We start from the raw sequence: 19006 nt of genomic DNA, 5'->3' as shown, positions 1-19006 counted from the left end.
TCATAAGTTGAGGACTATCAGTAATATAAATCTGCAACTGCAAAAATCACATTTTTCTTTCTTTCTTAACTTTGCTTCCTCCTGGGAAATGATTAAATAAACTTAATGTAGGAGAAGGAAGAGACTTGACATTTATGGAATGCTTCTAAGGGTTCAAAATCGTTTATATATTTACTTTTTTGTTAGATTTACATCCTGCCTTTCCTTCAGGAATTCAATTGGCTTTCCCTCCTCCAACTTTTCTCTGCAAGAAAGAGGATAGATGGAGAGAGAATGACTGGCCAGTATTATCCCCAAAGAGCCCCTATCTAAGAAGGAACTAGAGGCTAAATCTACTTAATGCCAGTCCAGCACCTTATCCACTATACAACCTGTTCTAGTTATATTTCTTACAAGAATCCTGTCAGTAAAATCAGAATGATTACATCTATGTGCAAGCAAAGAGACCGAGGCTGAAAGAAAACATTTTAGTAACTAATTAGTACATTTTGAAGAAGGACACATAATGTAGCCCTATTACAAGTACAGGTACTCCTCAACTTACCATCACGATTGAGCTCAAAATTTCCCTTGTAAGTAAACAGTTGCCAAGTGAATTTTGCCCTGTTTTATGACCTTTCTTGCCATAGCTGTTAAGTGAAGCACTGCAGCTGTTAAATTAGTAATATGGTTTTTAAGTGAATTTGGCTTCCCATTGAGATTGCTTGTCGCAAAACATTTTTAGATGACTCCAGAACACTGCAAGTCACAAATACATGGTGAGCATCCAGATTTTGATCATAAGATCCCAGGGATGGTACAACAGTTGCAAGTGCCACTTTTTTCATTGACATTGTAACTTCGAATAATCACCAAATGAATGGTTGTAAGTCGAGGACTCCCTGAATTACTAGGACCTTATCATAAATGTTGATTTATGCTATATTTGTACCTGTTTGTCAGAGTATAAATAGACATAGATGGCTATCGTATATCCTTAACCGAAGATTGTTGCACTCCTTCTATCTGGCATGGTCGTCCTCTTCCACCAATCATGCAACTTCGGGAGGGAGGGAGGGAGGGAGGGGACACCCGCCTAGCCAGCCAAATCAGCCGAATCAACTCTGGCGATCAATGGGGTAACAGATGTCGCAGCCAGATGGCCCTCACATCCTAGACATAGATGAAAAATGAAATATGCAAGAAAGTAGACCATATAGAGGTAGGAGGGGTTTCTTTTATAAGAAATGTTGGATTCAAATAACAATAATAAGATTTCTATAAAGAAACAAGAAGAGATGGTTCTTACAACAAAAATGGTTCTTACATCAAAAATGTCTCCTGAGTAAAGTGGATAAGGCAATGGTGCCTGGAGGTAAAATTCCCAAAAGGAATCAGAAGAATTCCAAGAGGGAATTGGTCAAGCTTTGCTGGTAGTTATGGGTACTGTAGTACTTTGGAGCCATCACATGGAATAAGGTATCCTACATGGTAACTTGTTTTGGTTCTTATGGAACCAATAGTCTAAGTCCATAATGGCGAACCTATGGCACGTGGGTGACAGTGGCACACGGAGCCATTTCTTAGAGCATGCAAGGAATTGCCCTGTCAGTTCCAGCATACATGAACAGCTAATTTCAGCCTTCATTTTTGGCCATTTTTCACCCTCTGGAGGCTTCCTTGAAGTTTGGGAACGGACTTCTGAGTTGCCTGTTGGGCTGTTTTTCTCCTTCCGGAGGCTTCCCTGAAGCCTCTGTAGGGTGAAAAACAGCACAACACACAAACTAGAAGTCCATTCCCGAAGTTCTGGTTTGCATGTTGGGAGGCCAACAATGAAGGCCGAAATCAGCTGGCCAACTGTGCATGCACACTGGAGCTGATCGGGCAATGCCTCGCATGCCCTAAGAAGTGGCTCTGCATGCCACATGTGGCACATGTGCCATAGGTTCGCCATCATGGACTTAGACCATTCATTTAAGGTCTATTACAGCAGATACAACATTTTAAGATCAAGTGACTCTCCATTTGCAACCTTTTAAGGGGACTTCTGATAAGTGTAGTCAATAGGGGTCTGATTGAGGGGAAGCCAATCATGTGATTCACTTAACAATTGCATCAAAAGAAGTTGTAAATTAGATACAATTCATTTGATGACTGCATTTCTTTATGTCAGAAGTTCTGGTCCCAATTGTCATAAGTCAAGAACTACTTGCATTTGGATTTTTGTTTTTAATTAGAATCTAGCAAAGCAACACATTTGTGGACACAGGGTTGAATTTTTGGGGAAGATATCTCAAAAGTAATAGAGATCGCATCATGTAATTGGAGATACCTTCAAATAAATTTATGCAGTGTTAGTGTGTATCTCTTTAAGCAATGGAATTCAAAACTAAGAAAAAGATTTGTCATATACAGTTTGTTGCATCTGTCTGTAGAGCCATGGTGAACCACAATTGTGGTACTGTCAATTGTTTTGCATCCTTGTACTTGTCTCAGGTCTGTTGAGTATTGCATTTTATTGAATATTCCACTGATGCAGAAATGCTATATGTCATTTCCCCACATCTTAAGCTAAAGTTACTTTACCACCTCCATCCTTAAGATGGCAGTGTAAGTAAGCAAAAAAAAAAGTGGCTTTAAATACCTACATAACTGTACTGTATCTTTGTCCCGCCTTCATTCATATTATTAAGTGGGACGATATCACATTTGAAATCTGAACCGGTGTTGACTAACTAGGAAAAATAACTTTGTGTACAACTTAAATTGTTCTTCTTTAACTGCTCATCAGCTGTGCGTTTTTTTGCGGGGGGAGAGGGGGGAATCACAGCTTCGGGAAATACAGAGCACGTTATACATTTGTTAGATGAATATATACTCTTATTTAATAATTCATACCAGTTTTATTGGTAACAAAATTGCGAGAGAATGAAAGAGAAGTATGAACATTTCTTGTTTTGAAATAAATTTCTAATACACAGAGGTCGCTTCATTTGATCTAATTCTCGGAGACCGAAGCACACAAAGACAACAAGCTGTATTGGGTGCAAATCTTCCCAAAGTAGCAGCAGATCTTGAAAAATGGATGAGTCAACACCCAGTTCTCAGAAAACATTATTACCACAATTCAGAATTCCCCAAGAACATAGTTAAATTGTAACTCTCTTTCTGTTAACATGATCGTGCTGTGGCAAAATGCTTGATGAGGTCAGAAAGATAATGAATATAATTAACCTGGTGCAAAACACAGGAAATTAATCCTTCTTTTTAGATGAATAAAACACATTGACCCAAAGAAAGTTTCTGCTCCCAGATGGGTTATTGTCAGTAGGCTAGGAGTAAGAAGAAAGAATACAGAACTTTCTACTCTAAAGGTAATATTAAAGATTATCACAGATGAAGGGAATGAAATGAGAAAATTACCTTTGATGGGATAAAATCTAGGTTAAAGTCATTGTAGAATCTGTAAAAAAAAAAAAAGCGGAAGCTTCATATTGCAAAGGCAACTGGAAAAAAGGGTCATAAGTCCTCAATGTACCACCATTTGTTTAGTAATCATTTGACATTGCAATGGCATTGTAAAAAGTGGCCTGTGCCCATCCTTGTACTTGAACCATGCAGCATCCCCTCAGTCACGTGACCAACACTTAGATGCTTGGCACCCAGCATGCTTGTACAGTGGTTGCAGCATCCCACATGCGATTGTTCAGTTGTGGTTTTTCTCAACCAGCTCCCAAAAAGCAGTCAGCGAGGGAAGCCAGACTCGCTTAAGAACTGCAGTAATTTTCCTAGCAAAAAGGCAAAGATAAAATATGATACAACTCATTTAACAACCGCCTAGGTTAGCAGTGGAGGCTCTGGTTGCAATTTTCATCAGTTGAGGGCTAACTGAAATATGTACAGCTAGTTATGCTGTAGATATCACCTTTATTAGAAAAGTGTGTACCTGTTTATATATATATAAATTCTCTCTCTCTCTCTCCCTCTCTCTTTTTCTCTCTCTCCCTCCCTCCCTCCCCTACTGCTAGGTCCTGGAGCTGGCTAAGAACTTCCCACTTGGCTAGATGGCTAAGTAGGGGGCAACCTGAAAGCCTCCGGGGTTATGTCAGCTTTGCACAATTGGTAGGCTCTACAGCTGATCAAGGACTACCTTGGATGGCTCAGGAGTCCCCCTCTGTCCCCTGCACTTGCAACCTTTCTTGCAGGCTTTTCCACTAATTTTCTGGAGAAGATTGCAGCTGGCAATCATGTAATTGTGGAGAATTATAAGTGTACCAATTGTAAATGTAAACAGGTTGCCAAGTACCCAGAATGCAGTCATGTGACTACAGGCGACCATGTGATGTTTTGCTATGGTCAGAAGTGTTTTATGGGCCGTGAAGCACCCTTTCTTTACAGGTAATTGTACACCCTTAGGATAACAGTCATTAACCTACAGTAAGTTGTGGATTAACCCAACAGCAGAGGAAAACATAAGCAATGCACATTTAATTGCCTACTGTTAGAGCATCTCTTTAATTTTCCTGAAGGCGTTATGTTAGCCATTGTTCAAATCCAAATGCCACATTAGACTGATTAAATACCACTTCATAAATGTTTAGCACATATTAGCTACTGCGAGTATTGAGTTACTTACATTGAAGTTATGCTAAAGATGGCTTCTGAAATTAATCAAGTCACAATTAGCTTGCCAAAAGCTGGATAAACATGCAGTATAATTGCCTCTGGTTATATATAACTATTAAAAGTCTTGATGTTGAGGCTTTTGGGTCATAAGAGACTGTCTTGCCTTTGTATTTCAGTTCTTTGCTGAGCACAATATTAAGTCCTTATTTTTAGTGGCCAAAGTCTGGCCATGTTGGCTATGCTTTTTGGGAGTTAAACAGGAAAATGACAATGACTATGTAGTCCTTTATAAGAAAACCAGTTGTAGCGACATACTCTCATTTCTCACTTCCTAAAATTTGACTTCTGTTTTCCGTTTTCAGATACATGGAATTCTTTCTAATAGGAAGTTGTAGTTTTGTACATCTGATGCCCTCTGGTTGCATAGACATTGTAGTACCCATAATTTTCCAGACCATATTGATTAGGAATGCTGGAACAATAAGTTTCATACTCTTCAAACCATATTTGGAAAGATCAGTAGACAACCTGTAACCTCCTGGGTAGTTGTTTCAGAGATATTTCCTTACCTAAGTCTAGAGATTCTCAGTCATCCAGGTGATGATTGTCCCAAAGGTGCCTTTTCAGGTAGCAACTAGACTTTCTTGTTTTTTTCTTTTGAAGGTATTTCATTTCTCATCCAAGAAGCTTCTTCAGCTCTGACAGGATAGTGTGGAATGGAAGAATTTATATACCTTGCAGACAGCTGCTCATTTGCATCCTTTTGGGGAGGAAAGCACCTTTGGGACAACCATGACCTGGATGACTGAAGATCTCTATAGACTTTTAGCTATACAATTTGGGATGAGCACTCTTTGAATGGTGTGGGAGTAGGAATGGATTTCTAGAGGAGGGGGGGAATTGCAAGCTACAGGACCAGGAGCACTACTCAGGTGACCCTGAGGACACAGATAAACCTCCAAGTGCTTCAACAACCCTGTAAAAGGTTGCAAATGACCAGCTGTCTGCAAGGAATATAAATCCTTCCATTCCCCACTATCTTGTGAAGATCTGAAGAAGCTTCTTGAATGAGAAGTGAAATGTCTTCCAAAGAAAAAACAAAGCTCCTTTGTCTCTTGAAAAAAGCACCTTTGGGATTCCTTACTTAAGCAAAGAAATAGAATGAGCACAAGGGAGCAAAACAGCAATGGAAGTAGGAGTGCCTTTCCTTCTGAGAACCTGATTAGAAGCATTTAAAATGATGATCACCTGACCATGTCTCACTGTAGCATTGGGATGGCATAGCCAGCCTATTGATGCTAACATTGCCAAATTTATGTCCCACGGGAGTAATGGCTAGATTTTGGATGCATTCTGTACATTAAACTATTTGAAGTACCTTCTTGAAAAATGTTTATCTTATAATGCACTGTTTTACCCAATTGAAGGCTGCAAATGGCAAACAGGAGAGGTTCAGATGTGATAGTCCTATTTCTTCCTGACTTTGGCTAGTTGTTGCTCATTCACTTATCAACTCCCGTTAAATAGTCAACAACAGAATAGTTACGTTTCTCCCCGCCCCCTAACTATAAAAGGACAATAATGCCTACCTTTCTTCAAAAATACTTTGCTTACTTGCACAATTAAAGGCAACTCTCTGATCTCAAAAGACAATAATTGTCAAATATTACATTAAACCTAAAGGTTTTGCAGCATATTTGCAACTCACAACATGCCATTTGGCGAATGATAAAGGTCACCACTGTCAAAGCATCTTTCAGGGGAATGGAAGATTCTGTTCCCCATAGATGTTTTCAGTTTACGTTGCTTCATGCCTTTTATATACACAGGCCAGTTGTGTTTTCACCTATAAAACTCTTTGTTGCAAATATTTACAATATACAGATGTATGCAAGATAAATAGCCTTCTGAAGCACTTGAAATGTATGCTTTGGCTGGGATGCTAATCCTTTGCAGGAAGTATTAACAAAGTAAGAAGTCAATTATTGGGATTGAGTCTGGATACCTCCCTTTTTATGAGAGATATATTATCAGTCTTTCCTCCCAAAGATAGGACTTTGCAAACTTGATGTGACTTTGGCCAACAATTTTGTTAAATTATTTATATATTTATTTGATGTATTAAATCTACTTTTCAGCCTGGAAGGTTCCCATGGTAACCTAGATAATAACCAAAAACAAAGTTCGTAAGCTAAAAAGATGAACAATACTAAAGCAAAGAGGAATGAAGAGAAAGGGGAAAGGGGAAGAGGGAAAACATCTGTCATTAATGTTATGTTACTCCTATAATGGTCAACAAAGATAAAAGTAGCTTGCCTGTGAGGGGAATCATTGTCTGCTGAATCCATTGTCTTGTTCCTCTCACAAGGCACTTCATTTCAATGGTCTCACCAAGTGAGGAGAGTATCAGATGGATGCAGTAACTATGAGTGAAGATGACAGCCCTCACTTTGATTTCTCAGAACAATTGGTCCTGGTGACCTCTCTAAAAAAAAAAAAAATACAGAAGAGAGTGACAGCTAGTCAAGATGGCAGCTCATCATACTGGGACCATTACTTCTTCTGTACGGTGGGTTCCATTAATGAAAGGCTTCCATGAAACTCTAGAAAAATCATCAGACATGGCTACACAAATGTAATTGTAGAGGGAAGACAACAGCTGTACAGCCTAGAAAATCCTAATCAAAACATGGGAGATGTTCATTACTTATTTTCCAAGATCAAAATAATAGCATACGTTCTGAGTTAGATAGAAGCAACCATCAGAGGAAAATGGAATTGCGGCATCTTAGACTTACATTAAAATGTCACCCAATTTTTTGTTTGGGGAGGAGGAAATGTTTTACTTATATTCAGAGATAGATAGATGGATGCTCTCCACATGTTGTTGCATGGGGTTCAAACCCTTTACCAGGGATTGAATTTGTGGACTCTTCCAGTCAGAGTATGTGTATAGATGACTTCATACAATGCATGAGCTTTAGGAGCTAACCAAATCCTGACATTCTGACAGATTAAGTAATCGGATTACAGGGGCAAAAATAAATTGTCCATAAGACAAAGAAAGCTAATTTTCAAGATATATATATGTATTTTTGCACTTGAGAATATGCCTCTAGTAATTATTCCTTCCTAATGTCCCATCACTTTCTTCATATCACTTTGAAAATTAAATTCCAAAATACCTAGGATTGTATTCTTGTGTAATTAATTTGCATATATTATATGTAGGCATACAAACAATTAGTTTTGTTGTTCTGCCACAGCATTAGTGAGATATAAGAATAAGGGTTTATTTCTAAATGTTCACCCTTCGCAACAGAGTCTTGGAAGCTAGATTTCCCCCATTTTTTCACCTTTGGAAAATCAGTGAATAATTTTTCTGATTAGTGTAAATGTGATAACATTCTTAATTTATGTTGTGTTTCAGTAAGTGGTAAAAAGACACAATTCTTTTGAATTTCAAACTAACTCATAATCTCCGGAATTTTAAAAAAATAAGATTTATATAAATAAATCTCTTAGCACTGAAGTGAAGTGAGAGTGAATTGTGGATTATGAGCCGAATGTGAATCCCAAATCATTCAAAGATACTTGAAGTATATTTTCTGCAGATACAGATGTCTAATATAAATCTAATGGAAAATATGAAGTAGAAGGTCTGAAAAGATTCTCCTTACATATTTCCTGTTATCTAACATACATTTAGCATGCTTCCCTAGATTCCTACATGTAGCATAATCCAAATTTTTGCAACCAGAGCCACCAAGATCTGCCACAGAAAAGACATGAACTATCTTAAGAATGATATGAACAGTCCAGATCACCTTAAAGTCACAAAACAGAGAGATTTCGGAGTAGGTTGGGAATTCATTTTAGAGGCTGTTGATATCATTCTGACAGTTTCTATTTATCACTTACTGAATAATTGGAGCTGCATAGCTCCTAAGACTGTGATGGTGAATCTATAGCACACTTGCCAGAAGTGGCACACAGCGCCATCTTTCCAGGCACACGAGCCGTCACCCTATGCTCTTCTGGGTTCCGATATGCCGGCCAGCTGGTCTTCATGCATGTGGGAGTGCTGGAAACTGGAAGAGCAGCTACCTGGTGCACAAGTGCGTGCCAGGAAAATGATCTTCGGGTTTCTGGTGCACGCATGCATACCAGCCATCTGCTCTTTCGGTTTCTGGTGAGCATGCATGCACAATGACCAGTTGGCCAGTTCACATGCACACACTGGAAACTAGAAGATTATCTTCCTGGTGTGTGCATCCACACTGGGCGGCTGCTCCTTCCATTTCTGGCACGCCTGTCCGCGTTCCATTTTGGTACTTGGTGCCGAAAAGGTTCGCCAACTCTGTCCTAAGACATTGTATATATTAATACAATGCTTTAGGAGGGCAAATAGTTGTGAGTTCAATTCCTGATTAATATCTAACTACCCAATTCCAATTAAAATGAGAGTGCTAATTTCCTGATAGACAATGTAGCTGGAATAGGTTATGATAGTTACAGGCTATGCTCTGAATACATATAGTTGGAAGTTGCAATAATTCTAACAATTCCATTTCACATCTTCCAGGGAACTTGGAATCCATGCCCCAAATACTGTAAATTATATCCTCGTGAGAAATACTATTGTAAATACTTCCTTTACATTATTTAAAACAAGCCCCTAATGATACCTCATAATTAAGACTGCAAGGTATGAAAGTAACAGTTCACAGAAACATAGGGTCTTCTACCCCAGCCTCCTGCAAATCTAAGTGTTAAGTTCTACTGGATTGCATATTCATTTTATTTAGTTTTCATGTACCATAAAATATAGTTTGTATATATTAAACTAATTACGTGCTAAAGTACAATATGGTTTCAGTTTGATTCAATATGTTACATGAACTAGTTCATTATGGTTTTGATACCACTATTTAGAGTCTGAGGGTAAAGTTTATCATTGAAATTAATCTTTGATTGCAAAAGTTCTACTTGTAAATTACAAGTAATGTTGAAAACATTATTTCAGTTCTCAGTTTCATCTCATTCAGTAGTCAAAGTGAAGTCAACCTGGAAATTCTGAAAAATTATGATATTATTCATGATGTGGCCTCTTTGTGCACCCACCCTCCTAAGCATATTTTTCTCAGATCTCTTAACGCCACCAAATTATCAGTCTTCGGATTCTTTGGCTGAACTCTTTTTACCTACCTTCCCATAATGATGATCCAGGTCATGTGATATAGACGAGCTTCAGGAGGCAGATAATGAATAATTTATGGGGTCTAGAGGAAGATGTAGTTGAAGACAAATAAACTATCTTTGGAGAAGGGAGGAGCAGTAACATTTCTTAAATGAAATAATGACAACATTATTAAGCTATTTGTATCAACACCCATCTACCCAACCAAAAACTGTTAGAAGAGAAACTATTCTATTCTCTCTAAATAGTAATGTCAATTCCTGTTGGAAAAATGGAATCTTCATCAAAGAAAGTTTAGGGATATGAAACATTTACTAAAATTTACAGAAAAATAGAGATACATAAATATGATTTTATGACAGCTGCAGTGATTTGCTTAATACCCATAGGAAAAGTCAGGCGCCATTCATTTAACAACTGCCTTGCTCAACAACAAAAAATCTGGTTCCAGTTGCATTTTTCTTATTCTTTTACCATGTCTAGATTAAACTTTAAAGTGCAGAATGAAGCAGTAATAGTAGCCAACACAGCAGCAGATGGGCTGGGCTCTGTATTTCTCCATATTCACATAGCATGTTTTTCTCAGTAAGAGCCTCCACTGGAACATATTGATTTTACATTTAGACACTCCAACTCTCAAACTACTCAGGGTCTTCCAAGTAGTATGATTAGAGAGGTTAGATCCTCCAGCCATATCTTCCTTTAACATTATTTCCCCTTCTTCTTCTTCTTCTTCTTCTTCTTCTTCTTCTTCTTCTTCTTCTTCTTCTTCTTCTTCTTCTTCTTCTTCTTCTTCTTCTTCTTCTTCTTCCATCTTTTAACTTAGTTTTGTTCTTGTGTGCCCTCAGGTTAAAAATTGAGGACTACCTATAATTCTACAAGCAGCAAGTTCCTGTCATAAAGTTTCAAAGGCCATAATCTGCATTTGGATCTGAACTGATCGTCCAGTCCAGAGTAAGTCTAAGAATGAAGTGGATAAAGTGATAGAAGCTGTATGTAATGACCTCATAACAGTTATGAGGTTTTGTACAGAGTTGGGTTGCTTCCGGTTTTACTATTGGTTCACAACCCGTGTGCAACGCTCGTGTGTGTACTCAGTTCAATGTAAATTGTTTTGTGCGGATGTGCAGAACAATTTACAGTGAACTGCTCATGTGCAGTCACTAAACTCCAACATGGCGACGACATCAGCAGCGGTAAGGGAACCAGTTCAGGGGGCGCCAAGCCTGGGTTGCTGACGGTTCTGCAACCCAGACTTGAATTCCACTACTGGTTTGGCTGAACCAGGCCAAACCGGCAGCAACACACCTCTGGTTTTGTACCTCAAAACTGAATACAAAGTATTACAGTTTTTCACTAATGGCATGTAAGCCCAAGTAAGCACATCCAGAAGGGTTATATATGTGGTCACATACCATCAGCCATCATCTCTTTCTCTATGCAGGTTGTTTGTATAGTATGCTGCATATTTCTGGTCTTCAATTCATTTCTCTGACTGCTTCTTGTAGAATAGTGGAAACGTCTATATGAAGGGGGTCATAATAGGTACAGCTCCAAATGTCCTCAGAATCATACAAGATAGGCACTTAAAGATAAGCACTTACTGAGGATTAAGTAAAATAATTACATGATTCATCAGGTCTTACGTTGGATTTCATATTGCCAGCAGAAAAAGAACAATTAAAGTTGACATAATATAATAAATGTCACTGAAAAGGCACATGGTTAGTCTATGAATCAGCAAAATTTAGAGAAGGAATTTTTTTCTCCCAGACTTCTCAGTATATATAAATCAATCTTGTGCTGTGAATTACTAATAGGGCACTAATTGTGCCACGCACTTGTTTTGGCATTGCTAATATTTATAATCTGTATATAATTTCACACAAGTTATGAAGTTTGTCATGGATTCCCGTTGTTAGGAATATAATCTAACAGTTGGGTTGGCAATATATAAATCATGTAACAATGCTATACCTGTTTCTTTAAACCATACTGTAAAATATGATTGGTTGCTGTTTTATCTCAATCGGCCATAAGAGGAAGCCAGAATGACTGTTAGGTCCCTCTCTATTCATTAGATGCTGGGCTGATCTGATCTGAGTGCCGTGAGCTATTATAAGTTTTGCAACTGCTAGCAAACTTTGTGTACTGAACTGATTATATGATACTGGATTATGATATTTGGATTATCCCTTAACTGAAAGACATTGATGACTGACTGACTTATCTGTGTATGACTGTTTGATGGACTCTGATACCTCTATTTCCACGAAAGTAAAAGCTTATTTAAACTGCAGTGTCTCTGTATGCTGGTTTGTGTGTTCTCCAACACTACTCTCACAACGCTTCACTGAACGTACTCGCTCTCCCAATGGGGAGCTTACCTAACACTGGTTATGGGCCCAGAGTATAACAGACATAGCCAAAGAAGAGTTGGTGTTGATACGCAATACCGTATATAGACAGCTGTTTATTTAGTGATTGCACTATCCTGGAGAAGATGGCGAGCAACCCATCAACAAGCCTATGGATGATAACCCGGTTGGATGGAACAAACTATGTTTCCTGATCTATGAAAGGCAGTCTATTCCTGCGTAGGGAAGGTTTATGGGATGCTGTACAGAATCCACCGGATGTAACTGCTTGGAATCCAGATAACGATGATGCCAAGAAAATAGCAGATTGTCAGCGAAGCAATGAACAGGCATTATGTATTATTGGTTTAACACTGAATGACCAACAATTAATACATATTCGTAAAGAAGATTCTGCTGCAAGATGTTGGGAGAATTTAAAGAGAATTTATATCCGTGACACTGTAGGTGTGCACATACATCTTACACGAAAACTGTTTAGGGCACGTCTTCTGAGAGGTGGAGATATGTTAGCTCATTTAATCTTTATGAAAGGGGTTTTCCAGGAGCTACATGAAAAAGAATTAATCTTTTCTGAGATACATCAAATTTATATCATACTCTCCTCACTGGATGAGATTTATGATGTTTTTGTGTTGTCTCTTGAAGTCTTAATCCAAAATGAACTAACATTGACTGACATTACTGCACGACTGTTGGAAGAGTCAAGGAGAAGGATGGAGAGGGAACAACTGAGAAAGAAACCATCACAACATGAGGAGTCACCTACTACTGCCTATACTGTTTGAAAATGTTATTCTTGTGGGGCTAAGGGACATATAGCTAGGTTCTGTAAAAAGGCAAAACAACAGAATGTCGGAAGAGCTAGAAAAAACACTAATGTCAACTTAGCTATGTCTACTTTGGCTATGTCTAGCAATGCACCAGTAAACCATGTTGATAATGGAGCATCACAGTGCATTACTAGAGATAGAAAAAGGTTTGTAAAAATGACCACGAGCAAGGAACATGTATGTTTGGCAAATGGATGGAAGGTGAAGGCGGCTGGTGAAGATAATGCATGTTGTTCATTCCTAAAGAAGAAGTTACCAACGTTATATGTACCTAAACTGAAATTTAATTTATTATCAGTAAGGGCTCTAGTTAATATTGGCTATATAGTCACCTTTACGGGAGATAACTGTATAATTGAAAAAGAAAGTACTAGGGTTACTGCCAAATTAACAAATGGTTTATATGTTATACCGGATGCCCAAATAGCTAACACAGCTTATGATAATGTGAAACCACATGACGAATGTATACATTTACTACATGGGGCGCATTAATTTCAAGATGCTGCAACAAACTGTTAAGTTGACAGAGGGAGTAAAACTAAAACTATGCAGTAAATATTTAAACTGCAATGTTTGCAATCAGGAGAAGAGCAAAGTTACTCCAGCAAACAGACTGAATGGTTTTAAAACAAAGGAACCCCTGGAAGTTGTTTTTGCTGATTTAATAGGACCTTTAAAATCCAGTTTGGGAGGTGCCTGTTATGTTTTGAGTATCATGGATAATTATCCCCAATACGGTTTCTGTTATTTAATGAAAAACAAAACAAAAACATTTCAGCATTTCTTTAATTGGCTGAGGTTTGCGGAAAGAAAGATAAAAGCCAATGTTATCACTGTAGTTACTGATAATGGGACTGAGTTTACAAACCAGAAATTTCAAACGATGTTAAGATCAGCAGGTATCGAGCACAAGCGTTCTACTCCTTATAGGCCACAACATAACTCGTTTGTAGAACGAAGGGGCAAACATTACAGGCCATGGCTCGAACTATGATAGCTGATTCAGTTTTGCCAGAAACACTGTGGGGTGAAGCTATGATGTGTAGTAACCACGTTTTAAATAATGTGGTGAATACAACAACCGGTGAATTGCCATTTACTAGGTGACATGGCAGAAAACCAGATTTAAGTTACCTACATACATTTGGAGCTCCAGTATGGGTGCATATACTATCACAAGTAAGACTGAAAGGGCAGAAAAGAGCTCGACAATTATTTTTCATAGGTTACGAGGCTAACAATAGATTGTTTAGATTTTGGGCAGCTAGGCATGGATATGTAGTGAATCATTTAGATGTTGAGATGGCATATCTCCATGCACCGTTGCAACACACTGTATATTTAAAGAAGCCTTTAGGGTTAAACATTGGTAATAACACTGATTGCTGGAAGTTAAAAAAGAGTCTGTATGGCTTGAAAAAATCAGGATATGAATGGAATCAATGCATAGTGAAAGAGTTAACAAAGATAGGCTTTAAAGTTGGCATAGCTGATCCCTGTTTGTTTAAGAAAGAAAGTAATGGTGTGATTTCATTGTTGCTATTGTTCACTGATTACATAGCATTAATCACTAAAACTGAGCAAGAAGTTACTGAGATTATTACACCGTTGAAAACGAAGTTCAGTATAAAACATCTCGGTGAGATTAGGCATTATCTTGGTTTACAAATAGATAAAACTAGGGGAGGATACAAAATCTCACAAACCGAGAATATTAACCAGCTACTCAGAACGTTCAGGATGGAACTATGCAAACCAGCTAAAACTCCAATGGGTCTGGAATTTAGCTATGATGATGTAAAAAGTTCTGTGTTTGGTAAGGGTATTTATCAATCATTGATTGGTAGCTTATCGTATCTGAGTAATTGGTCAAGGCCCAACATAGCATATAGTGTAAATCAATGAGCAAGGTTTAATGCTGAACCTACTGAAAGGCACTGGCAAGCTGCTAAAAGGATATTAAGATATCTTAAGCAAATGATGCATTATGCATTGTATTTAGAACCTAGAGATGATCTGAGCTTGACTGCATATGCTGATGCAAGTTTTGCTACAGATGTGTCTACACGGAAATCAACATCAGGGTTTGTTGTATTCCTGAGAAAGGCACTAATTGGATGGCGGTCTATTAGACAAAAACATTTAAGTCTATCGTCTATGGAGGCTGAGTTCTCATGTCTGTCTTGATTATGTACAGATTTGGCATGTTATAAACAACTCCTGCTGGATATGGGAATTAACATATGAGAGCCTATTGTTGTTCATGAAGACAATCAAGCAGCAATTCAGAGGGCATCCAATCTTGCTGTAAAAACTAGGTCAAAACATACTGATATAAGATATCTGAATGTATGGCAAAGTGTGAATAGTAAATTAGTTTCACTGGAGTACTGTATGTCTGGAGACAACATCGCAGATCATTTTACTAAGGCCCAAGGTAATATAAAGCATAAACATTGTTGCGAGGAATATGGATTAAGATTGTAAGATTTATATATTGTTCTACCCAAAGGGGAGAATGTTAGGAATATAATCTAACGGTTGGATTGGTAATATATAAATTATGTAACAATGCTATATCTGTTTCTTTCAACCATACTGTAAAATGTGATTGGTTGCTGTTTTATCTCAATCGGCCATAAGAGGGAGCCAGAATGACTGTTAGCTCTCTCTCTGTTCGTTAGATGCTGGGCTGATCTGATCTGAGTGCCGTGAGCTATTGTAAGTTTTGCAACTGCTAGCAAACTTTGTGTACTGAACTGATTATATGATACTGGACTATGTTATTTGGATTATCCCTTAACTGAAAGACATTGATGACTGATTGACTTATCTGTGTATGACTTGGACTGTTTGATGGACTCTGATATCTCTATTTCCATGAAAGTAAAAGCCTATCTAAACTGCAGGGTCTCTGTATGCTGGTTTGTCAACTCTCACAACACTTTGCTGAACATACTCGCTCTCCTAACGGGGAGCTTACCTAACACCCGTATCAGGAAAAATAAATGAAAACAAACATTGTGAGTTTTTCAATATGGACATTTGACAGATTAGTGATGTCATGAGTAGGCTAAGCCAGCTCAAGTTTTAGTAAGAAAGTGTATAAATGCAGTGTTATCAGCAGCACAGTTGATGTGACATACCAAACTATATGCATTCATTCCTTAGAAATATATTGTATGTACCTCTAATCAACTCATTCTATGCCCCAAGCAGCTGTTCTGTGTTATCATTTTTATTAAAGATTTTTTAAAAGAAAGTAAAGAGTAATATAAAGTAAGAAAAAAAAGCAAAGAGAAAACAAAAAGTGCAAGGAGGAGAGAAAAATAAAAGAAAAATGGAAAAGAAAGAAAAAGATACAAAGATATAACTTCCAATCTTGTTTACAGCAGTGATAATTACAATTATAAATTCACCTCTTATTCTGTGGTTACAACTTAACTTTCTTATTTTTGTAATCTACCCTTAAAAGCATATGTTCATTTTTCTGTTTTATACAAAAAATCTATAAGGCATTTCCAGTCAGCAATAAATGTAAACATTGTCTATGTCCCAAACAGCTGTTCTAGCAGACAGTTTTGCTGACATAAATTGCCTTTGCATAGGTTGATATTATACCTAGAATTCTTTCAGGGAATTGCGTAGCAGATATTCAAATGAAGCCAGAGACGCTAACACAAAGTTGTAATTTTATATAAATATATTTTACATCTATATATACATCAAACAGGATAGTCAGGCAAACGGGAGCATCATGAGGTAAATTATGAGGTAAATCACAGAAGAAAAAGGTGGGGGAGAAAGGAAGCGCCCCCTCCACATCTATAGCATCCAATCACAGCACAGATTGCCTCACGCAGGAGCCAGCACTCTTCAACCAATCAATTATAACTGTGTGTGTTCTGGCTTACTGCACAACCCCATTGTTCCAGCTACTAAATTTAAATATCTTAACAAATTTCAAGCCCATCCTTGAGCCATTAGATTTCTCTTGATTGCAGCTCATAGAAATTCTCAACTTTTACTGACTTAGAATTCTGGGAATTGTATCCCATCTGGAAAGCACAAATTGGAAAGGCTGGTCTGAATCCTAGATGTGTGTATGTGTGTGTGTGTGTGTGTGTGTGTGTGTGTGTGTGTGTGTGTGTATGTGTGTATATATACATACATACATACATACATACATACATAATTAGTGTCACAACCCCTGGTATGCCCAAATATGGGAGGAAGCTCACTGCTTCCATTCTCTGTCTATCTATTCACAAGAGACCATCCAGACAGAACCTTTGTTACATTTGTGTTGATTTATCAGCAGATCTATTTCAAGCTATTTAGCTCTCATCAGCTAGCCATAGCCTTACTGGGATTCGAACCTGTGCTGTATTGCATCTTAGGCAGATGTGTTAACCACTAAGCCACAGAGTTCGACTCCTTATCAGCTAAGCCAGGGTGAAAGGTATCTATTTAGAGTTACAACCCCCGGTATGCCCAAATATGGGAGGAAGGTCATTACTTCCATTCGCTGTCCATCGGCTCGTCACAAGAGACCATCCAAACAGAAACCCAATATTTTTACTGTTGCCTTTTACATATGTGTTGTATTTGTACTGATAAATAAATAAAGGGAAACTAGTATAGATCTATTTCAAGCTATTTAGCTCTCATCAGCTAGCCATACCCTTACTGGGATTCATTCATATATATATATGAAAAAAGTCCATCTGACATAAAATGATAACATCATTACTATAGTTAGTACAAAATCTGAAAATAGTAAGAAAATGATCCGAAAGAATAGCCTTATACTTAAAAAAAAAAAAAAGAATATGACAATTTCCATTGCAAAATGAACTTTTTCCAAAGAAGGTTTGTTTAAAAGATGTTACAAATCTTGATTCCTATTGAATTCTCCAGCCCATTCCTCTAAATGTTTATTTTGGAGTGTTAGAACAAATGTCCATCTGAGTTCAGTTCCAAGTGGGGAAAAAAGACATTAGATTCATGGAAATTACTTGGAAAGAAGGTTTATTGATGATAGACAGGGTCACATGGTTTGAGGTCCTGGGAGGAAAGGGAAGAGATGCTGACAGTGTTCTGGTTTTATGCCCTCTCTGGGCTTTTGAATTTGAGTTTGTATAATGATTGGTTGTCAGACTCCCCTGGGGCCATGCAAGGACTACTATTTAGGCTGTCCTGAGTGGCAGGCTTGGTTGAGCCTTGCTGGATGATGTAATCTTTCCAGGTGCCATGTGGTGAGATGAGTAGAGGGCTATCATGTCCTGAGGTCCATGTCTTAATCCAATCACCCTGGAGCTGAAGGGGAGGGGCAGGGAGCTGCTTTGTCTTTAAAAACATTTTTCCTTTTCTCATCCAGGGAAATATGATATTCTGCCTTTTTAATATTTCCTAGAATATTTCTTTTTACTAGGAGAGGGGTGGGTGCTAACTTCCTACAGAAGAAGGTAGTTTAGCTTGGTGAAATTGTCTATGGGCAATGTCGCAATTTGCATTGTGACCCTTCTGCTAATGAAGAGCAATTCCCCAGTTCATCACAACTCCTTTTCTACAAAAATAAAATGAGCATATTCATACTTGTAATGCCCTTTGGCCCTATTTATTTAGAGAAGGTGTTAAGACTGCTAGAGCAATTCTTGAATCTGATTTAGTGCACAATTTCGACCAAGCCTCCCTTTTTAAAATGTATCAGAAAGTTGGATAAGTTCCAAAAAGCTGTATATTATATAACTACATAGCTCTGTATTTGATTTATCCAAGTTTCTCATTAGCTGCCCTTTAACTGAAATTCTTATAATATCTTATAAAGTCAATCCAATTAATTGTGCAGTTGCCATAAAAAACCCTAACTCCAATACCATAAAATCACTTTTAGAAGATAAAACACTAGAATGAATTTAACTTTTCAAGGGAGGTATTTAAGATAGAGAACTCTGCAACTGTTCCCAACCTTTCTCTTTACATAA

General features: G+C 37.8%; 1 long non-coding RNA gene across 1 annotated transcript in view; it reads left to right on the top strand.

The window, feature by feature from the left end:
• LOC148045769 (uncharacterized) overlaps positions 1 to 15925 on the top strand; it is a 30140-nt gene extending 14215 nt beyond the window's left edge. Inside the window, exons 3-4 of the long non-coding RNA XR_015696317.1 lie at positions 10654 to 10759; positions 12106 to 15925. This is a non-coding gene — a long non-coding RNA (uncharacterized LOC148045769). The remainder of the gene's footprint in view (positions 1 to 10653; positions 10760 to 12105) is intronic.
• The last annotated feature ends 3081 nt before the right edge of the window (positions 15926 to 19006 follow it).

Source organism: Thamnophis sirtalis, unplaced genomic scaffold (genome assembly GCF_051295495.1).
Source record: "Thamnophis sirtalis isolate CommonGarterSnake01/CBP01778 unplaced genomic scaffold, rThaSir2_p1.2 scaffold_4, whole genome shotgun sequence".
Classification (NCBI taxonomy): domain Eukaryota; kingdom Metazoa; phylum Chordata; class Lepidosauria; order Squamata; family Natricidae; genus Thamnophis; species Thamnophis sirtalis.
The sequence above is the reverse complement of the archived record's forward strand: the minus strand, read 5'-3'. Positions and strand labels throughout refer to the sequence as shown.